We start from the raw sequence: 12913 nt of genomic DNA on the forward strand, positions 1-12913 counted from the left end.
TGCTTATATTCATTACACTTCTAAAAAATGCCTATAAAGTAAAACATGGTAATACAAGATTATCTACCATACCATTTTTTAAAAATAACTTTTAAATTACTGTAAGTGATGCTTTGAAGAACAATAGTGAAATTTAAATAAAAACCGCTGAGACTTGGGGAACATGGTTATTGATTATAAGATCCAGAATATTTTATTACAAATCTTTCTAGAACCATATTAAGCAAGAATACTGTGATGCTTTGGATGCCTAGGGAGTAGCACTATTTGGAGATGTGGCCTTATTGGAATAGGTGTGGCCTTGTTGGAATAGGTGTGTCACTGTGGGTGTGGGCTTTAATACCCTAATTCTAGCTGCCCAAAAGTCAGTATTCTGCTGGATGCCTTTAGATGAAGATGTAGAACTCTCAGCTCTGCTTGTACCTATAGGCTGCTTTGCTGCAGCCTTGGCAATAATGGACTGAACCTCTGAAACTGTAAGCCAGCCCCAGTTAAATGTTGTCCTTACCAGAAAAGCCCTGGTCATGGTGTCTGTTTACAGCAGTAAAACAAATTTTATTTTGTTATTTTTTTAATGTACTGAGAGTATAACTTATTTTAATCACATGTATATTTTACCGAGCATGATCTGGCTTCCAGAAAAAGTCAGGCTTGAAAAATTCTGTTTGCTAAAAGGTGTTTGTTGATATTTACATGGATAATTTAGGTATATAACTTAATAAATACTAATATATATTATTGTTTGGATTTCTGAGAAAGAAACTCTATATACCCAGACTTCCATAAAATTCAGGATCCCTGCCTTACCTTTCCACGTGCTGGAGTTATAGGAATGTGACACCTATTTTCTGATTAGATTAAATAAATTATATACAAATTTATTTCCAGTAAAGTCTTTAAATTCAGCATGACACTGCAGTTGGAAATTAGAACAAACTGAATTGTCTAAGATCTGAGAATTGAGTCTTTTAGATGACTTTTCAAAAATTTCACAAAAGAATGAGCGTCTTTGTCAGTGAGTAGGAGTAGACTTTTGCTCTGAAGCGCCTGTTGTCTCAGTTGCAGCAACATGTCCCAGCGGGACGATAAATTTGACAGGATAAGACAGAGGAAACAGACAGAATAAAAGATACTTTGGCTCTTGTTCATTTGATGACCTGGAAGACAGGAATCTGCTGACTCACAGCTCTCAAGAGCAATCAACCATAAGTCAGTCACTCACTACTTTACAGTTGTCTGAAGAGAAGTCCATATTCTCAGAACTGTGGCTTCATACTCATCTTTATAAAAGTCTTCATAGGAGGTTTGGGGACTGTTATTTACATTGTGAGAAATACAGTGAAATGAGGCAGGAGGCATTTTTACCAGTATAATTGGATAACCTGATTTTGAAAATAATAAAAATTCTTTTAAATTGTCCTTTATCCCTTAATTTTAGAACAATAGAGTCTGTTGAGAATGACTGAAAACAGTTTGAAAAAAACATACAAAATATGAAATATTTTAAATAGATTAAGTATTATTAAGGAAAACTCAAAATTTATTCCTTCTATACATAAAATTATTCAAAATCAGATGAAAGAAATTAACCACTAAGGTCATGCATGTTGATATACGGCAGTTGAGTAACATTCAGATATTAAAATTACTAATAACTCACTTACATAATAAGATATACCACTGTCATACAAGGCAGTTTTACTTTTAGCACTATAGATCTTTTATAAAAGATACAGACTTTAGCAAAAATTATTTTTTAGTTTCCAGAGTAACAGATTTTAAAACAGCACGCTCTTATTCAGTCTACGGAGATAATTTTAATAAATATATTCTAAAATCAGTCTTTCATTGTCAATATTTGTTTAAATCTGAAATAATTCTGTAATATAATTAATTAGAACAGTATTATTCTTCGTTTCTCAAGATAAATAGCTTAAAGAAATATGAATATTTTGATTTTTTTAATTCATTTTATTTGTAGAATTAGAATTTTGTAATGCAAATGGATATGATCCTAATTACTTCAAACATTTTGTCTCAAGAACTAATGCAATTAAAATATAATTAATTTCTTCAAGGAAATAATTTTAGTTACCATTTCTTGGCATTTAATATATATTCATGTTAAAATATTTTGAAGACATTATATAACTATAAAACCCAGTATGTATCTATGCATGATCCAATAATATTATTGTTATAATTAACTATTCAAGTTGTTGTACTATTGAAATTGTACATAAATGTTCTCATTTTTAATTTGTTTAATCACTAGAAAAAAGATGAAGCTTATCTGGGTAGTTAGTAGACTAAATAATCTATAATTTTAAAAGATATCTTTGTTTATCCTGAAACAGGGTCTTATGGAACCCAAGTTGGCCTTTTACTCACTTTATAACTGAGGATGTCCATATATCTCAATTTTCCTGTCTACATTTCCCCAACTTTTGCTTGAAGGTGTGTGCTGCCACCATACCTAATCTATCCCTTTTCCTTAAAATTATTTTATTTTGTAAAATGGAGAGGACATATGCTCAACCAATACCTCTCTTCTTATTTTAGTATATGAATTCAATTATTGCTGTGTAACTTCAGGCACCTGATTTAGCACCACCTTTTGAATTTTCTGTTTTGCCCAATAGTGGAATACACCTATACAGTGTGATTGCATCACGATGGGTGATTTTACATCCAAGAAATAATTAGTACATCTCTTGTAAAATATCAATTATTTCTGTGAATATTTAAACATGGGCTTGTGTTCTGGTCTAGTCATAACTGTGGAGTGTAGCAAAGAAACACCTATATGTGCTCTGAAATTTCTAGCAATGTATAGATAGCAACATTCCATTCAAGTTATCATCTTCCAATATTTAATATCTAAAAACAGCAAAGGATAGAAGCATGAGATTTACTCATACTGCATATGCAAAATACCTAAAAATCTTTTCTATTAATGGGGTCCTTGGGAAGAACTTGAGGCTGAATAAATCAGAATATTTTACGACAATAATTGAGCATCAGGATTTATTTTAAGGTGCCAATTGTATTCTAATGGTGAGGCATTAATTCTGCACAGAAAAGTTATCACTGGGCAAGACTAATAACACATCTCCATTAATAGCTTCTGAGTGACAGAACCAAAGTGCTTGTCTATGATGAAATAAAATAAAATGGTTTACTAAGTAGATGAAGAAATTTAAAAGCAAATGGGTTCTCCCTGTGTATTCCTTGTTGTCAAGTTAATATGGGTTAACGGTCTCTTGGTCCTTTGGTTTTTGTTTGTTTGCTTGCTTGCTTGTTTGTTTCTGTTGAAACTTCATTATAAGGAATTAACAAATAGACCGTCAGACATTTAAATCAACTAGACCAAATTCTTTACATCTCGATCAACTTCTACACAGTTAGAGCGTCCCTTCTGAACTCATGGAGCTTAATGTTGGAATTCTGCACGTTTCCCCTCAAATACACACTTTAGGCAATGAAATTAAAAAGTCTGTAAATTAGATCTGATATACCACCTTTAATAACTCATATCTGTTAGCTGTATTCTTTCTTTCACTATCACCCAATAGTTAGCTTTTTTTGCTTTTCATTTTACATTTTATATTATGCTCACATATACCTTTATTTATATTAACATCAGATGTGTATGTGTGAGTGTGTGTGTGTGTGTGTGTGTGTGTGAGAGAGAGAGAGAGAGAGAGAGAGAGAGAGAGAGAGAGAGAGAGAGAGTATGTGTGCACTTGTTCATGCTTAAGCACACACACTAGGATGCATATCAGAGAGAATATATTTTTCTTCTGTGATTTTAACCTTTCTGGTATGTGACTTCTCTTAAAATTATTCTTTCAAAGTCTACCCATTTTACTGAAAATTTTATTTTTCCTTAGGATTATAGCAAGTTTTCAGTATTCATTCTTTGCTGATAGACAATTAAATTGGTATCATTTTCTTGAAATTATGAATAATGCAGCAAAAAGTATGAGTTCAAATTCCTCAATGATAAGCTGAGGAATTCTGAGTATATACCAAGAAATGAAGTATCTGCATCATGGGATAAGTCTACAAACTTATTTGTATGATGCCTGTATTAATTGATACCACTTCCAATATTTCTTGTCAATTTTTTGAGGATAGCCATTCCGATTGGCATTTGTTGGTATTATCTTAACTTAGTTTTAATAGATAAGTTTAAAACTACAATGTACAAATATTTCTTGTACTGTTTCACTTATAGTCTGAACATTTTCTTTCTTATTTCCGTAAAATGCACCATAAATTTTTTCCCAGAAATTTGAACTCTGAAACTTTTTTTCTGGTACAGAATATTTCCTACATTACATTAATTACTTTTCTGTTTTATTCCTTGTTATGTTTACTAAACTTTCATCCTCTTAGCTGGACTCTCTCTGATGAAGGAAGTGTTGAACCATAGCAGGGCACATAGCACACACCAATAGTACTGAATGCAAGATATAAACCAATACTGACCAAGTCACTAATTGATAGTCAATCGGAGATGAGTGCAAAGTATACCCAAAAGATAGTCAATGAGGGCTAATTGCGAACAATAGAAGTAGAGAGAGATTTCAATGAGGCCTGGACCTTGACAAAAAATAAAATAAAACAAAAAATAAAACAAAAACAACTAAAATTAATAAAATTATGTGAAAGAGAATCATCCATGATTGACATGAAGTTTAAGAAGGAGAAATTTGGTATGAGCTTTTCCTTAAGATTTTTCCAATGAGATATTGATCAATATAAAGTAGATCATTATGACTGTTATTGCATTCATCCCTCTAATAATATCATTTCTACTTAGCAGTCTCTTCACATTTGTCCTGATATTTCTAACCACAGAGTCGGAAACTTATGTTTCATTATGATTATATTCAAGACGATTACTCACTTTGTTGTCAATAAATAGAGAAATTTTTTTCTTGTGACAGTTACAACAAGATACAATAATACAGGAATAATATAGGAAGAAAAAACTAAAATATAACTGTTAGATGATAAAAAAATGTAACTCTGGTGATTGTGATAGAGCTGTTTGGTTTGTCATGGATATCAGATACTATTACTTGATAAAATTAGAAGTTGATTAATAAAATAATTAAAAATGAGTGTTAAAAAAGAGAGAGTCATAACTAGACTGATAAGGTGAATGACAAAATATCAAAGATGAATATGAACAGCAGATAGAAAACAGGATGAGAGCACAACATGAAGTTTAAGACATCAATAGATCCCACCATGTAGGTCTCCTAGACCTGATAAACATGGTTTAATAAAAATATACTTCTAAAGTATCAAAAACCAAAATGCACATAAAAATCAACACTAAATTGACTCTGTGTATATTAAGATTTCATGAATCTGAGTATGATGTAGGGTATAAATACTGTCCATATGTCTCCAATTCGCAAAAATTAAAATGTTAAACAACTACAAGGAAGAATAATTATATTTGAAGTTTGAAATTTACATGTTTTAACCAGGTAGCACAGAAGGGTCTAGGACATAAATTCAAGTGATAGATGAGGTATTTGGGAAGAAGGTTTTGAGTCTCTTGACACAGCCTCCAAATTGCCTAGGTTTTGTTTCCAGTAGCATTTCCAGATTGTAAATTTTCTTAATGAAGTGTAATTCATATTTCAAAGTTACCCTGGAGGAGGGGGTAGGCATGAATATTAGGCAGGATGACATCACTACTCTGTAGCCTTGGACAAAGACACAAACATAATGAGCAACTAAATTACCATCACCATTTCTGTTTGTGCTTTTCTTTTAAAGTAACGGTTGTCCTTTAGAGGGATAATAGTCACTCAGTTGCTTTCTTTTGTTTTATTAATTAATTTATTTATACATTCCAGATTTTATTCCCCTCCTGGTCCAATCCCAAGAGTTCCACATCCTATACCTCCCCCCACCCCACTCCCTGTACTCCAGCCATCCCACCAGACCCTTAAACTTACTGGAAACTCCAGTCCCTTGAGGCTTAGGTGCACCTTCTCTGACTGAACCCAGACCCGGGTGTCCTCTGATGTATATGTGTTGGAGGCCTCAGCTCAGCTGTGTGTATACTGCCTGGTTGGTGACCCAGTGTCTAAGAGATCTCAGGGGTCCAGGTTAATTGAGGCTGCTGGTCCTCCTACAGGTTGTCCTTCTCCACAGCTTCCTCTAGCTTTTCCCTAATTCAACCAGAGGGGTCAACAGCTTCTGTTCATTGGTTGGGTGCACATATCTATATCTGACTTAGCTGCTTGTTGGGTCTTTGGGAGAACAGTCATAGTAGACCTCTTTTTGTGAAAGCTCCATACCCCCAGTAATGGTGTCAGGTCTTGGGGCCTCTTCTTGAGCAGGAATCCACTTTGGACCTGTCACTGGACCTTCTTTTCCTAGGGCTCTTCTCCATTTCCATCCCTGCATTTCTTTCAGACAGGAAGAATTATGGGTCAGAGTTTTGACCATGGGATAGCAACCCCTTCCATCCCTCACTTGTTGCCTGTCTTACTGCGGGAGGTGGGCTGAACAAGTTCCCTCTCCCCTCTGTAGGGACTTTCATCTAGGGTCCCCCATCCCTTTGAGTCCTGAGAGTCTCTCAGTCCCCAGGTCTCTGGTACATTCTACAGCTTCTTCCCAACCTCCTTCCTCCCAAGATCACCTGTTTCCATTTTTTTTTGCTGTCCCTCAGGGCTTCAGCCCTTTTCCCCCACCCAATAGCAGATCATGTTCTCCTCTTCCTCCACATCCATCCCCTTTTCCTCCCCTGTAACTCCCTCCCTCCCCTCTTATGGTTGCTTTCTTCTACCTCCTAAGTGGAACTGAGGCGTCCTAACTTGGGCCCTTCAGCTTGTTGACCCTTTTAAGTTCTGTGGACTGCATCTTGGGTATTCTGTACTTTTTTGTGTGCTAATATCCACTTACTAGTGAGGCCATACCATGCCTGTCCTTTTGGGTCTGAGTTACCTCACTCAGGATGACATTTTCTAGTTCCATTTATTTGTCTGCAAAACTTAGGATGTCCTCATTCTTAATAGCTGTGCAGTATTCTCTGCATCCATTCTTCTGTCATGGGACATCTGGGTTGTTTCCAGTTTCTGGCAATCAAAAATAAGGCTGCTATGAATATAGTGGAACACGTGCCCCTGTGTCATCGTGGGGCATTTTTGGGGAATATTCGCAAGAGTGGTATTTTACTTACTTACTTATGTGTATGTGTGGAAATCAGAGGACAACTTTTCACATCTGATTTCATTCTTTCAGCCATGTAGACTCCAGAGGTCAACTCTTAGGTCACCAAACTTACTGGAAACAGCTACTGCCTTATTTTTCACTAGCCTGTGACTTATTTTCTTTTAATTATCACTAAAAGAAAACAATTACATTTTAAACAAGCTGAGATAGTGTTGTGCCTTGGCTCTGGAGTGGAAGAGTGTGACTCAACTAGTGGGAGTGGTTTGTTTGTTTGGACGTGCCTTCATTTTACATTTTATTATTACTTATGTGATGAGTAAATTTTCTTTAATTTTAATTTTTTATTGAATTATTGAATTTAATTGAAAATTATTTCAATTTATTGAAAATAAAATCAGATCACACTTTTCCCTCCCACCATTCTCCCTTCATGCCTGTATCCCCTCTCTCCACCGATCCACTACCCTTCTTTTTCCTTTCTTTTCTTTTACTTCAGAAAAGAGCAGGCCTCCAAGAGATGGGAGCAAAACAGTATAAAGTAAGATACAATACAAACAAAGGGAAAGGCCTCATATGGAGGAGCTGGACAAGGCAGCAGAAGAGGAGAGAAAGCGTCCCAATAGCAGTCAAAAGACTCGCCTGCTTCCCCTGATAGAGGTGCCACAAAACCACTAACTGAATAGCCATCACATATAAACAAAGGACCAAATGCAGACTTCTCTATGCCTAATGCTTGCCACTTCAGTCTCTGTGAGCCCATGTGAGCCCCACTTATTTGATTCAGTTGACAGTTTTCTTCTGGTGTCTTCCATACACTGTGACTCCTACAATCTTTCCTCCCCTCTTCTGCAGGATTCCCCGATCTCCAAGGAAAGGGGTTTGAGAGCACACCCCAAATTAGATCTTCTCTCTGTATAAAGTCTGGCTGTGGGTTTCTGTACCCATTCCCATTTGCTGCCAATAGAAGTTTCTCTGATAATGCTTGGACAAGGCACCCATCTATGGGTATAGCACATTATCATTAGGAATCATTTCTTTGTCATGTCCTCCTACTGGCTCCCCTATAGTCGTGTTTGATCTGCCCTAGGTCCCTGGGCTATCCAGTCTCTGCTTCCTGGTCATTCAGGCAGTGGAAAGCATAACTTCCCTCTGGCCTCATGTCGCTCCAAATATTGGTTAGCTACTCCCACAAGTTCTGCTCCACCATTTTCTCAACACATCTTGCAGGCAGGAAAACTGTAGTCTGAGGGAGAGTTGATGGCTAGGTTTCTTTTCCAGTAGTCTGCAGAGTACCTTCTCAAATCAAAGAGACTAGAACTTAGGTATGGAAGCTCCCTACAGGCACCATCTTGACCTCTCTATATTCAATGAGCTATGTGGATATTGCCCTCTGCAATGGGACCCTACTGTCAGTTAAAAAAAAAGAAAAACATACAGCATCTTACTGTTTTTTTAATAAAAATCATCTCCTATTATGAAGTCTGTATTATAATGCTTATTTTCATTTTTTTCTTTCATCTGATGAAATACCACAGAATTTATTGAAACATATGGCAATGGAAAATGTGAATCTACACATGAGCATGTGACAGACCTTGCTGCTTGCTGAGAAACAATTATTTCAGTATAGCTTGACAATATGGTTTTTGCAAACACTCTATTCTTCATTTTTTCCCCTGAAGTAAGCGTGCTGTTAAGAAAATTTATTCACACGGGATCCTTTACTCAACCTACAGCAATAACAATAAACTCTTTCTCCCAAGTCCCTCTCAGATTTCCCTCTAGTGACAATAACTATACACTGCATCTACCAATTCAATATTGTTTAGAACTCTAGCAATTTTAATTCATTCCCTTTATGCTGCTTTACACACTAGCAGTGAATGAATTGGGAGCTTCTGCTTTAGTTTGCAAAATAGAAACGCTTCATAAAAATAGAATTTGCTATCCACTTTTATGTTCCAGTGGCCGGAGTTTGCATTTGGAGAATATTCTGCCAGATTTCTCTTAGCTTTCTATCAAATGACATGCTATGAATTTCCTCCAAATGTGTTTTAATAAAGTTTTGGTTTAACTCTGTTCAATAAAGAATATATTAACTAAAAGCTTCAACTAAAATTATTTTTCTACTTGACCAGTGATTGATTTAATAAGATTTCATTGTCTTTGAATGAAATATTAATAATCACATTTATTTGAAATATTAAGCGTCACATTTTCAAGTGTTTGGTGATTTAATTTTTTACTTTATGTTGTATGTTAATTGTCATATCATTTTACATTGTAAATAATGCTTTGCCTGCTGAGATTGCATTTGTACATGATCCCAAGTTTAGGTGTCAAACTATTATCATTTACATTTTTCTGTGGTTTCTTGTCTTCTAAAAGGAAAGAATTATTCCAGAAGATATCTTTTACAATTGAAGTCTGTAAACAACATTGGAGAATATACTGCAGAGCATCTGAAGTGGACTGTCCGCAAACGATAGAAGAAGCAAATCAGATTCTGTCAAGATAATAATTTCCACACCCTGACCCACAGAATTCATTATTAGATTATACATATCACTAATTTTACGACTGTAAATTGTGCATCTATAGGATTATCTAATAGTTAAATCTTAATTGCCATCTTCTATGTTTGGAAAAGGCAGGCATAATATTTTAGGACAAAGGAAAATCCTTGCAATTGAAAATTATATAATGACGTAAGATGAGTATTTTCAAAAGAAAAGTGGCTGTGTAATGGATTAGAGACTGCATAATAATTTAATTATGTAAAGAGATTAGCAATCACAGCAATAGTAAAAATATTAAAAAATGAATCTAGTCTTATCTGTATGTGTGACAATAATGAGATATCCAGTACTGATATATTGAGACTCATAACTGGAAATGGACAAATTAACCCATGTAGTGATATAATGTCCAAGAATTCTAAGATTTGGAAAAATAATGATATGTCACAACTGGTCAAAATGCAGAGATTAAATAACTGTGAGGTGCTTGACCCCAAATACTTATAAAAGTACCCCTCCAGAAGAGGGGCAGAAAGATCTTACATATGTACATATTTTCTTTCTCCTATGTATTGTAGGAACTTGGACCACCATATTTTTCACGAGACTTATTTCCTCCATTCCATCATTTGCTGAATATTTTACTGTTACTTCTTTAGCCAACTAATTCTACATTGTATTTTGATGCACAATAAAGAAAATGCCCTTAGAATGAGGTCTGAGTCCTGCGAATCCTTCCCTACTCCAAAAAGGAATGATAAAGAACCTAATTCAAACCTGTGCAGGTAAACATACATAGCCACAGTATACCAAAGGACATTTTCTGTAACAATCTACTCTTTATTCTGACTCTTGGATTCTTTCCATATACTTGCCTGCCTGCAATGCTACCTGAGAAATAGAGGGGGTGACATGGATTGCTTGCTTTGGCTGAGCATTTATGAATCACTTACTCTTAGCACCTTGACCAGTTATGAATCTCTGAAGTTATCATCATATTCTTCAAAAAGAAGCTTCTCTGACTAAAGATGTCAATAACACTAATATATATGCATAAATATAAATACTAGCTGGCAACATGACAGGCATGTCTTTTCTATTGGGCAAGACAATTGCAGTAGCTTTGCCCCTTACGTTTATTCTAGAAGCAATTAAAGATCAATGGTGGGATGAAAGACTTTCTTTTTGTTGTAGATATTGGTTAAGTTTCCCATTCTCCTGCAATTAATTCTCTCTCCATCCTCTGGTAAGAAGACCCAAATATACTCATTGAAGACAGAGAACATGAGGCATGGGGAGAAAGAAAGAAGAGAGTGATAGGTTAGAGAAAGAGAAAGGATCAGCACTATAAGAGATGAAAATATGATACCAATATATTATGGACAAAAATGAAAGAATATGCCTTAAAAGTATCTTCAGAAAGTTCTGCATACTTTGACCAATTGTGTGAAATTGTACTTATCCTCTCAAAGACCACTAAAACCACAAAATACTACAGTGAAAATAGGATTATGGTTTCTAAGACTAGAAAGGCAATGATTCTATACACCTAATTGTAATCACTGATATTGTATCGTATTGGTCTTTCTATTTCAGGATACATAACTCTTCTTAAATGTCTTTAATACATGCATCCATATTTTCATATTTATTTTTAGAAATCAGCTTTATTGAAAAAATAAGAATATCCCATATGAGTGTATATAAATTGCAGTGCTATTCATATATTTATTAAGATTTATGTTAGTTCACATTTTCTTTAATTTTATCAAAGTAAACATGATTAAAGACAGAGAATCAAAGGAAGATAACATTTTGACAACACCACGGTTTTTCTTTGCTCAGATTTCTTTTGGTTCACACCAAAGACACAAAAGAATATAGGAAACAGCAACGATAGGAGATTTGTGTTTGAAGCATGACTGCGACACATTGGCCATGAGGCACAGACATTATTGCCATGTCTTTAGTGTAAACTGTGAAGTGAAGCAGAAGTGGCCAGAAAGGATAGCCCAGTTACACCTCAGATACTTACTTCAGAATGTTTAATGACAGCTAAATGGTCTATGTCAAGCTACATAATCAGCCTCGGGTTGTATTCATTAATCAAAGAGGATAAAGGCAAAAAATAAAGAAGAGATAAAAATTAAAAGTGCCTCTTCAAGAAAATGTAAAGAGCTTCCTGGTTGCTGCCGCTGCAGAGAGCCCCTGGGCAGCACCCCACGAGCGAACTTGAGCCTCGGGACCACAGGTAAGACCAAATTTTCTGCTGCAAGAAAGCTGCCTGGTGAGCTTGGGACACACGGAAGCAGAATTTCTCTAGAACCGGGCACGTTCTGTGTTTACCGGAAGTCCCACACCCGCGGATCCCGGCCCGCAGCAGCTCTCTGCTCCCAGACCCGGTGAGAGAGAGACCCAACCGCCTGGTCAGGTGGGCACTCCTGAGGCTGCAGAGCGGAAGAGACCACCAACACTGCTCACCCCTGCCCACATCCCTGGCCCAAGAGGAAACTGTATAAGGCCTCTGGGCTCCCGTGGGGGAGGGCCCAGGAGCTGCAGGACCCCTGCCACAGACACCGCCGGACCCTGAAGGAAACAGACCGGATAAACAGTTCTCTGCACCCAAATCCCGTGGGAGGGAGAGCTAAACCTTCAGAGAGGCAGACAGGCCTGGGAAACCAGAAGAGACTGCTCCCTGCACACACATCTCGGACGCCAGAGGAAAAAGCCAAAGACCATCTGGAACCCTGGTGCACTGAAGCTCCCGGAAGGGGCGGCACAGGTCTTCCTGGTTGCTGCCGCTGCAGAGAGCCCCTGGACAGCACCCCACGAGCAAACCTGAGCCTCGTGACCACAGGTAAGACCAAATTTTCTGCTGCAAGAAAGCTGCCTGGTGAACTCAAGACACAGGCCCACAGGAACAGCTGAAGACCTGTAGAGAGGAAAAACTACACGCCCGAAAGCAGAACACTCTGTCCCCATAACTGACTGAAAGAGAGGAAAACAGGTATACAGCACTCCTGACACACAGGCTTATAGGACAGTCTAGCCACTGTCAGAAATAGCAGAACAAAGTAACACTAGAGATAATCTGATGGCGAGAGGCAAGCGCAGGAACCCAAGCAACAGAAACCAAGACTACATGCCATCATCGGAGCCCAATTCTCCCACCAAAACAAACATGGAAT

The sequence above is a fragment of the Rattus norvegicus genome, chromosome 7 (genome assembly GCF_021556685.1).
Source record: "Rattus norvegicus strain SHRSP/BbbUtx chromosome 7, alternate assembly SHRSP_T2T, whole genome shotgun sequence".
Lineage (NCBI taxonomy): Eukaryota > Metazoa > Chordata > Mammalia > Rodentia > Muridae > Rattus > Rattus norvegicus.